General features: G+C 40.2%; 1 protein-coding gene across 1 annotated transcript in view; it reads right to left on the bottom strand.

The window, feature by feature from the left end:
* Positions 1 to 11,595, bottom strand: part of LOC112942404 (rap guanine nucleotide exchange factor 5) — a 50,813-nt gene extending 39,218 nt beyond the window's left edge. The window contains exon 1 of the mRNA XM_026033332.1: positions 11,549 to 11,595. The gene's annotated coding sequence lies outside the window, so the exon portion shown is untranslated. The remainder of the gene's footprint in view (positions 1 to 11,548) is intronic.
* Between the last annotated feature and the right edge of the window lie 548 nt (positions 11,596 to 12,143).

Genomic DNA, 12,143 nt, shown 5'->3' with positions numbered 1-12,143 from the left:
AATGCGTTTCTCATGTGGGATTATAAAAGAAATTTTATTTTTCTGTTGTTTATTTTCTTTTTTCTGCAAACCCTTCTCTAGATAGGGTATCAATTACTGAGCCTGAGAACAAAAATGAATATATAGCAATAGTCAAATAGTCTTTCACCACACACAGTTAGCCAAGCAGAACCATGCAGTACACCTTATGTTATCTCCATGTTTAAGTCTTGTGAACTGTCAAATATGGACATCTTTCTAAGGTAGCAAAGCAAGACAAGGCAACAGGAGAGCATTCTTACATACATAACTTAAAATCACCTGTTAAATACACATAAAACAGACTTAAGACAAAGGGGAAGCACCTTTGTCAAATGAAATAAAAGTCAAAATATATTTTATTAAACAAACCTGAGGATATTTTCTTATTAAAAAAACCAGTTTAGCTATAACATAGAATAAGGAAAGAAAATAACAGAAATATTTTTGTGTTACAGATGGATACACCTCTCTAAATTCTGCCCTATCAATTTGCATGCCGATATTTTTACACTAATACACTTGTGTTGCTGCCAGTGCCTTAAGACCATCAGAGCTACAACAAAACTATATACACATTTATTTTATGAATGTTTGAAGGATCAAAGATATTCAAAACACACCTGTTTTTCCATAGCCACCTGTTTTTCCATAGCTAATATTAGACTTTTAGTCCAGCTAAGCCAGATAAAACTGCTCYCAATGCCAGGTCTCGGAATCATTAAGTCTCTTTATATCCATAAGAAGAAATAAGTTGAAGATAAATTCCACTTTGTTCTGGTTTTCTGATCATCTTGTTATGTACCAAATAATTCTTGTTTTGCTGCTTGTCTACCAACATAAAAATGTTGATGAAGCCAACTGGGATGGCTTAGATGATGAAAACCATTCTCTTTTTGTATCTGACTTTATAAAGCATTTTTTCACATCCTATTCTTCTTACTCTATGCCATTTTACTTTCTTTTCCTCCTGTTCAAATCATGCCAGCCTTTTTCTTGTTTTTCTTTATTTTTCATGTAATTACACTGTTTGCAACAGGAATAGAGGAACATAACCATATCTTTCTGCATATACAGCAAGCATGGAGTCTCTACGCTGCACGTCTCTATCTGCAGACTGCCTCTGTCACGTATTGTTAGTTGGAGTGACGGTAATAATAATGAAATCTGTTAAACTACAAAGAACAACAACTCATCTGTTTTCTTTGAAAATTTATCATTCTGAACCCAAATCTCTCACTTTGCACTGTACAAATCCATTGTGAATGGCTGTGCAAGAATTACAAAAAGATCTAAGTGCTTTTTAAACTTGTATTCTAAACTAAATCGGATTATAAGAAAATTTAGATAAAGTACTGGAATGCAAGTCTTTTTCCACTCTATGCAAAGCAAGCATTCAGCTTTCCCTGAGGATTTGCTGGAGGAGGCTAAATCTATGCGGAGAATGCAAAAAGAAAAAAAAAAAGTGAAAAAAAGAGATCACTCAAATAAGCAAGCCACTAGAATTCACAGTTAATTCTTAGGTTAAAAGTATCCTTAATGCAATTTCTTAGTGCCAGTTCWGCAACCCTTGCCCCTATGTAGCACTTGTTTACATAAGCAGTGGTCCTCATTAAGGAGTATGTGACAATTAAAGTGAATAAGTGGACTCATGCCCTAAACTAAACAATAATTATTCTCTAAACTCATTACCTTCAACTCCAAGGAAAATGCCATTACTCCTCAAACTCTCTTTCAATCTCAAAAACATACTGAAAGAAGAAAATCCCAAGATATTCATAATGAAGCATGTAAATATTACATAATACTCCTGCGCAGAATGTAGGAAATCCAGCAGTAAACTTGTGGAAGTGGGTTACATGGGAATTTCTAAAACATCAATGCAAATTCTAAGTTCTGTGTGATCATGAGGCCTCTTCAGTGTTTTGGAAGATATCTGACCAGACAGAGATACTACTTTTGACAGGAACACCATTTGACAGGGGTCAATTTGATCTAATTTGACAGGAACCATCTATAAGCTAGGAATTTCATTATCTACACTCCCTGTAGTCTCTGGGGAGAGATAACATCCTTAGAGAAAGATTTTGAGATCTTGGGCAACTAGCATATCTGGAAGTTTTTGTCTTTTCCCACTGTCCACTAGAAGCCTAATTTTTTAAACAGAGAAAGAAGCCATCTTGAATACGGCTTTGCCAAATAACTTGATTTTCAGTMACAAATTTTGAACCAAATTCAAGGAAATAAAAGAACACCTTTCAAATATTTGTACCCACCACCTGCACACATTGCAAGACCCAGCTTGAACTCTGCACACCTAAGCACCATGCTGAGGCTCTTGGTGCTTCTCTGTGACCAAGAACTACTGTAAACTGGAGCTTGGGTCAGGGTCACACATGATGTAAGGAAGACATCTCAATCTGYCCTTTAACTATTTGATACAGCTTTATCCACCTTTGGAGGATTCCTCCTTTCTCCAGGAGGAACTGGGAGAAGGGAACTGGGAGAAGGGAAAGTGTCTGCTGGTATTTTTGGAAGCGGCAGCATTGAGAGACCTTCTACTCTTTGTCCTCAGTGTCAGTTCAGGATGTGGCAGGAGTCTGTGACTGCCACACGTGGACCAGTCTGAGGGTCAAACTAGTCTGGAACCTTCCCTTAGATCCTGGACAACAGGATCTTTCCGGGAGAAWGATGCAAGAAGTACAGTACTACTGYAGTAGTCTTACACAAGAAAATTGCCCTCACTGGGAGCTATCTTCTTGATATCTTAGAAACTAGGTTACATTTTGTTAWAGTTAAGCTTCACATCTAGTTTTCCTGGCCTTTATCATTCCTTCCTCAGCATCTCTTTCCTCCTGCCTTCAATACACTCACCTATGCTCCATGGTATCCAACATGAGATCAACTGCATACAGTAATATCAATGAGGCTACTAGGCTGATTTATAGATTAGCACTTCAGGCCATTCTCAGACACTCGTATCTTTTGTTCATGGCTGTTTGCTAAGGAGGTTTTACTATGTTGTGCAAAAAAGACAGGCAGTTTCTCATCTGATCAGGTCGATATCTAGCATCAGCCAGAGCCTGAAYGACATAAATAAAAATGTATTTTCAGTAATATAGCAACATATAACAAGAATTCTGAAACTTTTCAGGTACTTCATTTCTTCTTTATGATTATGGCAAACAGAGTGGGAGATGACCATATGATCACTATCTTCTTACACATCAGTGCTGACCAGAATTTTGAATGAAAAAACACTGATGACTTCAAAATTTGCTCTCTCAAAATTTTGCTGCATTATCCTCRCCTTGCAGAACCACCCACCAGATTTAGTGAGGCTCATCTGCCAGACCAGTCTTTGAAAAAAGAAACAAACAAAACCAAAACAGGGAACTCTTTCGGGCTTGTATCTTCCTATGCATGGCTGAGAAGTGGGGCTCTGAAATGTACTTTATGACTTAAAGGCACACACTGGAAAGTCTTTAAAAAAATCCTCACAGATGAAGTTAGTGACACCATACCTACCCAGAAATAGTTAAAATGTGCTTTTCTCACAAGCACAGAAAAGCAGCCCTATGAGATGGGGGTGACAGCTGGGCAAACAGAAAGAGGATATCCTTGTAAAAGGGATGTTGATTACTGACTGTACTATAGGGAAGAGTCGCTTTTCACCATTTTAAATAGTCACTTATTCAGTTCAAAATAAAACAGAAAAGGGTGACAGCAAAGCATTTTAAAGTTTTTCAGCCTCTCAGCGCTGAAAGCTCTTAAGCTCGATATATTTTTGTCATCCCTCTTACTCTTACCCATAAAAATGAGAAAAATTATAATCATGCCCTAAGGCAGAAACTGTCAAATGTAGCTTTTTTACATGCAATACTATGCAGTCTTCTGAAACCTTTCAGCAATGCAAATAAATGTCCAGCAAATTGTAGCTAGTAATCAGAAAATTGCTTATTCTACAGAAATGGTAAAAGGAATTAAGGGTAACTATTTTTTCAGAATGGAAATTTCTCAATAATCTGCAATTCCCTAGCAATTTACTAAAAATCTTGMGATGTCTCTAAGTACAAACAGCAAATGCAAACCAGCATCATTAATCTCTGATCTGGCTAAATGCTGGTCACATCTTACAAGGTACTGAGTATTCTTAAATTTCCATTTAGTTCAGCAGGTGTCAACGGCACTCAGGATCTTTCAGGRTTAGCCCTTAAACCAAAATCAAATACAATAAAAATCCTATGCCACCATCTACACAACATGAAGCAAAAAATGAAAATTATGTAGACAAAGAAAGGTCAATGGAAAAAACATCAATATATAATTTGCCGSTAAAGTATTAAGAAAATTATAGTAGTTATGTCATCTAACTGCTGAAGCACTGAGAAATCAATGCAAAAAGAAATAAAGAACAAGTCATTTATTTATGGCATTGGGATAGAAAAGCAAAATATGTAAGGACAGGGTATTTAACCTGTACAGCCAGAATTTTATTACAATACAAAAACTTGAACTGTGAATAATTTTTAAGGCCATCTCCCAGGGATTTCTGGCATCACTTTTATCATCTGCAGGATGAATCAGAGGGTCTGTSTAGTGAGGTCAAAGACCCCTCTGAAGGTGCAGTCCAGTTGCTGCTATACATCTACTGGAACAGTTTCATATTTTGTGTGAGGGACAAAAGGCCCCTGAAAAGGCAGCCAGAAAGCAAATGTCAGGCTTGTCTAGCTTTAACGAGGCAATGATTTTTCCACATGAAAATCTGAAGAGATTTTTTTCTGCTTGTAGGACAGAGCCCTGGTGATTAGGGTGCAGCTATAATCCTCTAATGGTCTGGGTTTTCTGAAGCATTGGACAAATCTATTATGCCTTATACGTTCTGAAGCATTAGAAATAATGCTTAAAGCAGTCACTGTAAAATATTCCCACTTTCTGTTAAAGAAGTCCTTGACTCTTGCAACAGAATCACAGAATGGTTGRAGTTGGAAGGAACCCCCAGAGTCCAATGCCCCTGCTCCAGCAGGGACACCRGGAGCATGTGGCACAGCGCGGCATCCAGGTGAATTTTGAAGATTCCCAGAGAAGGAGATTCCACAACCTCCCTGGGCAGCCTGTTCCAGGGCTCTGTGCTCTGTCATCCTCGCAGGAAAGAAGTTCTTCCTCATACGGAGATTAAATTTGCTGTGTTTTAATTTATACCCATGACCCCTTGTTCCGTCGCTGGCCACCACCAAGAAGAATTTGGCCCCATTCTCTTTACATTCTCCCCTCAGGTATTTGTACATGTTGATAAAATCCCCTCCCAGTCTTCTCTTCTCTAGGCTAAACAGGCCCAGCTCACTTAGTCTTTCCTCATACGAGAGATGCTCCAATCCCTTATTCATCTTTGCTGTTCTGAACACTTAAGCCCTGAACCTGAACACTTAAGCCCTCCATACACTGAAATATTCATTGACAGTAAAGGGGGATATTTTAAAGTAAATGCAGAGCACTCACAGGAGCCCAGCTGTTGGAGGCAGACTCTCCTTGTTCGTGCCAGGAGTCTCCCAAAACACTTTAGGAAAAAAATGCCCATCCTCTCTTCTCATCAATTGCTTTTAATAAGCCAGCCTGGCCAGGCTTGCCCAGAGCAGCAGGATGGAGGAGCAAAGATTAAATGGCTCCCTTTTATCTCACAGTGCAGCCGCCTTGCGAGGCACAGGGCAGAGCAGCAGCAGCCGCGCCGCTGAGCACAGACACAGCCTGGTGCCGCAGGCATCAGCTCGAGCAAGCGCCTGGCGGGGCTTCTCCTGCACCTGCACTTTCCAGGATCCTTGTCATCATCACTACCAGCACCCAAGGATGTGCAGCCTTCCTTCATCTGCCTGAACCCCTCCATGGCACAACCTCCAGTGACACCGCGACTGCTGTTGTCCCAGCGGGGCCAGCAGGACCTTGCACAGCCCCAGCGCACAGTTGTCCTCAGCCCCATGGCAAGCCCAGACACTGCAAGGGGTTCACAGATGCTCGAGTCTTGTCCTGCATCTGCCACCTCAGCGTGTCCCTGAGAAAGTCYGTTAGGAAATTACAAAGCACAGGTGACGAGGACAGGCAAGACAGGCTGGCAGCCTCGTGACAGTCCTGACTGGCACAGGCTGGCGCGTTTTGCAGCAAAGGGTTTTTATTTACTGTATTTTTTACTCTGGATGAATTTTCCTCCTTCAATGGACTTCTAKGTGACTATGACATTAAACCTGCTATGAGCTGTGCATGTCCTAATCCGGTGTTCTGTTACTTAGAAGGGACTTAGATACGTTAAGTCTCTACCTTAGGATAGRTTAAGTCACTGCTTGGAGGTGCTTTTCTCTCATTTGACTCTCAAGGGAACCCTGGAATTAGCTTGGCCATTTGATTTTAAGAAAGTTACTGTAGAACTTGATTTAATTTAAAWTTTAATTTAAAACTYGATATAAATAATAATTTATAATATTTACACATTAATATATAGAGAGACTACCGGCCCAGAAGTTTTAAACTTGAGTGCCTAATGACAGGTTCCAAAATCCCATCTATTTGGACACTATCCAGGTCAGTTGAATGTGATGACAACTATAGTACAGTGAAAAGAATATATTTTGTCTGGTACATAGCATGGGTAAAGCACAAGCCAAAACATGTGGAAATGCCRTCCTTAAAGGTTTGCAAGTCAGGTGCAAGGACTAGAATACAATGTCTAGTCTTATTCCCATCATCTGCTGCATACCGGAGGAATAAGTCCCTTAAGGGAACAGAAACATACAGACCTATTTTGTGTACTTTTAAAAGTGCTTAGCAAGAAACTTTGATCCATGACTTCCCCCCTACAAAGAAGCAGGAGAAAACTTCTTTGTGCTCCAGCCTGGGGAAGAAAATGTAAGAGGAGATTCTCTGCCCGTGGGACTCAAATTATCATAAATATGCTAAGCAGGGCASGCTCCACAACATGTGGCACTACAGCATGTTCAGCAACCACAGCAGCCTTAAGCTACTGCCTCGATAGGCAGAAGGCTTCCAGCTTCTTTAGATCTGGCGAAATTGTTCATAAAGCGAACGATGGCATTTTTGTCTGAGCATGAGCTGTTGGGTTTGATCCAAAACTCTGCATATGATGGTGATAACATGCCCTGAATTATTTGACTAATGGGCAGACCACTCACTGCCCCCCTTTCCCAGCATGTGAGACAGCAGTGCATCGAGTCAAACAACAGGGTATTTCTGATGTCCTGGGCATGGCAGTGTTAACAGTCTCCTTATTCCCATCCCATGTGCAGCCAACCACCTAGGTCAAGAGCAGCAATCCCCTAGACAACATCTCCTATGCATGGAGGCAAAAGTGCTAGCTGGCTCAAACTCAGCACAGGCTTTTTTGGGGTGGCAGCAGGGAGGAGCAGGAGGAGGGACGCTGTGTGAGTCTTACAGTCGGTGCATGACACCTGACAGTCTTAATGCAGGGAGGTTTTATTCCTGCAGGACATCATCTCCAGCATTTTTCCCTGGGGTATACAACAGACCAGCCTGCTGGCCACAGACTGCTCAAACACCGTTTAAATAACTCGTGCAATAGGCTGCTATAAATGCATTCAAAATGTGTACAAAGAACTATCAGTACCTGGGAGAAGAGGCCGTACTTGTACCTGAAATGTCCCATATCCTCCCTTTGCCTGCACTGCAGGTAGCAAAGCACAGCTTTGCAGAATAAAACCAGAACAAGGGCACTCGGAGCGCAGCTACGGATGGCGCCCAAAAGGTTGATCATAAGCCAAGTGCATTTTGCTTCTCTTAAATGATGAATGGACTCCAAAAATAAACTGACACATTTCCTTAAGGATGTGTTTTAACTCCACAATGCCACATTAATTCAATACTTGTATACATGATATATCTCCTTAATTGTACTAAAATTGTACTCAATACATTGAGACATTCATACCATTCCAATGACTGGTAAGATGTAATTAAAAACAGTTTTTCTCCTTATTCTTAGTGACAACTATAACAGGAAAAGCAATAAAAAAACCCGCCTTGCACATAGCATGTAGGTATATTAAGAACATCTAACAACTTCAAACTATAGGGTTTGTCAGTACAACCTTGTACTGACAGTATAATGAAAGAAATAACAAAGATTTCTGCTTGTACTGTTTAAAGATGATCCAAAGATAAGACACAAGGGGAAAAAACATTATTTGTAGTTCAGCTGCCTGCAAATATTAAAATACCTGTAGCTGCAGAGCTGTGTTACTGTGCAAGGACTCTTTGGCTCCTTCAAACACAGAGCAGTTTAATGTCATGCTTTTTAAAGAACTCCTTTATTTTGATAAATTTCAAACTGCTTGCATTTATGAGGGAATTCAGCCTTAGATTTGTGATTTAGCTGTTCCACAACTACTCAGGGATTTTATTTGATGGTCTTGCTTATTTTGTTTGAATAAAATGGGGATATTAAGCAATTCCTGGATGAAAGCCCTGTGGGGTGATTTTCTAAAGAGGTATATTCACTTCTGCCATGATTTCAGATTTTTAGTGCTGTTTATTGATTGGGTCACAAAATAATATGCTTCACATATAGCTCTGGAATAGGCATAACCTTAGACTGGTACACTGCAGCTTCATCTTTTGGATCTTTTTTTTTCTTCTTCTTCTTTCAGTCTTATGGAGTACTCTATCATTCATGTATACATTTTAAAGCATCTAATGCAAGAGATGCACTCTGCACCTCGTAGAAATTATTTGTTCGGTTTATTACTCCATGAATATTGCCAGCTGTTTCTTAGACTTTCGCAGGGCATGAAGGAATCACCTTGAGATGTAAATCATACCTTTCTATACAGGCAGAAATKAATCTGCTGTAGTGCTTAGAGGAGAAAAAAAACAATAATCATAAAATGCAGTAATAGATAAGGTATTTTATTAAACTGGACCTCTTGGCTCATCTAGTCTATGACTATATTTCAGTAATATATAACAACATCCAGCAACGACTACCACTCGTCACCATCCTTCATTTTTATAGCTCTTTTCTGGCCATAAATGCCAGAATAACTCTGGCAAAAAGTGTGTGCTCTGTTTTTCCACATTCCCGAGAAAGTGAGGCACACGCGGGCTCAGTGGCTGTACCAGCTCACACAGGAGGCACCTGCCAAGCAGAGATTACAAATCAGGTATCTTCACTCTTGTGCGGCTGCTCCAGTGACTGCATCATGCAGCCTCCCATGCAGAAAACCCCAGCACCTTTGGCATCCTGCCAGTGAGACAAAACCCTGAACGTGGGTTTCAGAGAGCAGTCTTAGTGCAAATAACCTCTCACTTTCAGATTTCCAAATCTTTTTCAATTTAAATAGTATAAAATCAGCAAACTTTCTACAGCATCCTCACTGTTACCATTAACACATCATCTTCTTCAGCATGTTCTTTAAAGGACTACAGCTTATGCAACTGCGCTGTCTGTCCAGCTCTCTGTCTTGTTCTCCCTTATCCCTCTAACCACTGAATCTGTTCTAAAGCAAATGCTCAAAGATACTACGTTCCTTCAAGTAATGGCAGCAAATGTATCTGTAGACGAAAGGGAGAGGTCATTCACTGGCCCCTTGAAGTAAAGACTGCAGTACAAGCACAGCTATCTTTTTAGACATTAATAACCCAGCCAGAAGAGATGAAGTCATAGAACATGAAGCTGCCTCTATCTTTTAATAAAAATAATTTTAAAAAGGACTCTCAAGGACTGAGACTACTAKCATCACTAAGATTTTCTCCTTATTTAAAATTCTGCACCATGTCCATGTACCCCGGTTTCGCTCACAAGGCTTCCTGTTGCTGCTATTCTCATCACATTTCCCTCTCTGCTACACCGAGCTCCTGCGTCTTGTGCCCTGCAAGTTCCTTGGGGCAGAGGCAAAGCCACTTACTCAGTTTGCAGAGTACCAACCACAGAAACTTTGATTTCTGAATGCCCATAAAATATAGACAAAATGAAAATTCAATATCCTGCTGCATCTGTTTCTGCAAGCAAGTTGCTTTATTGAACTACATTGCTCATTGAAGCTGGCCATTAGGGCCAATCATGAAAACATGTTCTTCCGTATTTTTCTGACTAAGAAGCAGTGCCCTTTCCATATCATTCCTAGCTCTTCTACAGAAAATAATGAATTGTATATGTAACGATTCTCGCCTTAAACCACCTGCCTCACCTGTCCATAGGTACAGTCTGGCCAGGGACTTCTGCAGACATAATACTTGACTACTGCCTCTTACCAGTTACAGAACATGTATTTATTTCACTGGCGAGTGCCTATGAGCAAAAGCAGCACTGCACATTAAAAACGACTCTGCTGAGTATAATTCTTCAGCTAGCTAAACACTTCCTGTATAAGAACATATATTTTAAAGCAATTTTCTAAAACAATTCTTAGAAATACATCACCAGTTACAATAAACATATAGGAGCTGGAATTAATTCCACAAGGATCTGCTGTTTTAAAGACAYAGCAGTCGCCATCCAAGAAGGACAATGAAGTACAATATGCAAGCTCATCTAATCACCGTATCCAATTACAAGGAGGAATAAATCATCACACACATGTCTATGTCTGAATTTTAAAGAGCAAATAAATCATGAACAGTCAAGTCAAAAGCTGCCATCTCTGCATTCACAGATTAGCCGGGGGGGCGGGGGGGGGGTTCCCTTTTGAAATGAGAGAGTTCAAAAACTATAAACAACATTAAGATAAATACAAAAGCTGCAGGTTTTTGCCCAGTTTGATACCCGACCATAAAAGGCTGTCCTTCTTTACAGTGGGAAACACAAAATGGGGGGCTTCTGATACTTCTCCACATGATGGTTGTGGAACAATGTCAAAACAGTCCCTTGCTTTGAACCTCAGAAAATCTGTTAATCTGTAACAGCAAACATGGCAAGCACCTCTCCACCTCTGAAAACATTGGCCCAAAACAAAGTAACTTAATGATTGCTCTAAATCCCTAGTTTTGATAAACATTTCCTACTGAAGGTAAAGGCAACACTAGAGCATCCTGAAAATAGGCTTGCCAAATTCACCARTTCCTCTCATGTATCCCAAAAGCTCACAAACCAAATCCTAGTTGACAACCATCAACCTGATCAGTGCTAGTGACAGACTTTCCTGGTCCCTCTGCCTCGATTCCTGCCCAGGATCCTCAGGGTCAGAAGCAGCACCAGCACTGACCTGCTTCCTCCCACTGCTCCCAGCTTCCTCRTCCCAGATCTCCATGACAGAGAACATGGTACTTTCTAGGAGCAACCAAATTCTCTCCRTTTGTCAAGACAGTATTTCTTGGAAAGCTGATGGCATTTTCATGTTTTCCACATGCTTTTAGAAAATCGTTATCAATGATTTATTCCTCTTTGTAATCGCACACATGGTTATGGCTTCCCAAATCAGACTTCATTAAGCTTGATCCCTAAGCAAATTTCCAGTCTTTTAAACTGAGATGCTGAATCAAGTACAACAGTAGAAGGAGAAGCTGTAGTTACCTTAATAGTCTACATGCTTTCATTTGTCCATCACTGCTGGTTTCCTGCTTTAGGGCCTGCAAAACAATATTGCAGCTCCTTGCTCCTTTGAGAATTTGAATGCAAAAAAAAAAAAAAAAAAGGGGGTGACATCAGGGACTTAACAAATGCTGTTTGTCTGTGGCTGTTTTTTTGCTGCTGCTTGTTTGCATTCTGCTCCCGGCCTGTGGTTGTGTATTCCCTATGATGCACTAGCATTAACAACAAACAAAATCACATTGATAAGGCTTATATTGACCGGTRGGATGGGGAATGAAACCCAACAAGGCTTTCATTATTGTATTGATGCTGACGCTCTAAAATTCCAAATGGGAAGGGAAAAAAAAAAAAAAACAGTATCTGGATTTCTTTTTCTATTTTCAGTGGTGCCTAGATATAAGCCAACAAGCCCTATATCCTAAAAATTGGAGGATGTAAGAAGTTGAAGGAAAAGMTGACTGTTGAATCAATAAGGCCTTATAGGCAAGAGGAGGGATGCAGAGCTTAGAAAAACATAAAGAAACAGAAATGCTCAAGTTAAAGCAAGAGAATAAAATCATAATTCACACCAAATACT

The sequence above is a fragment of the Nothoprocta perdicaria genome, unplaced genomic scaffold (genome assembly GCF_003342845.1).
Source record: "Nothoprocta perdicaria isolate Ctin4 unplaced genomic scaffold, notPer1 scaffold_128, whole genome shotgun sequence".
NCBI classification, from domain to species: domain Eukaryota; kingdom Metazoa; phylum Chordata; class Aves; order Tinamiformes; family Tinamidae; genus Nothoprocta; species Nothoprocta perdicaria.
The sequence above is the reverse complement of the archived record's forward strand: the minus strand, read 5'-3'. Positions and strand labels throughout refer to the sequence as shown.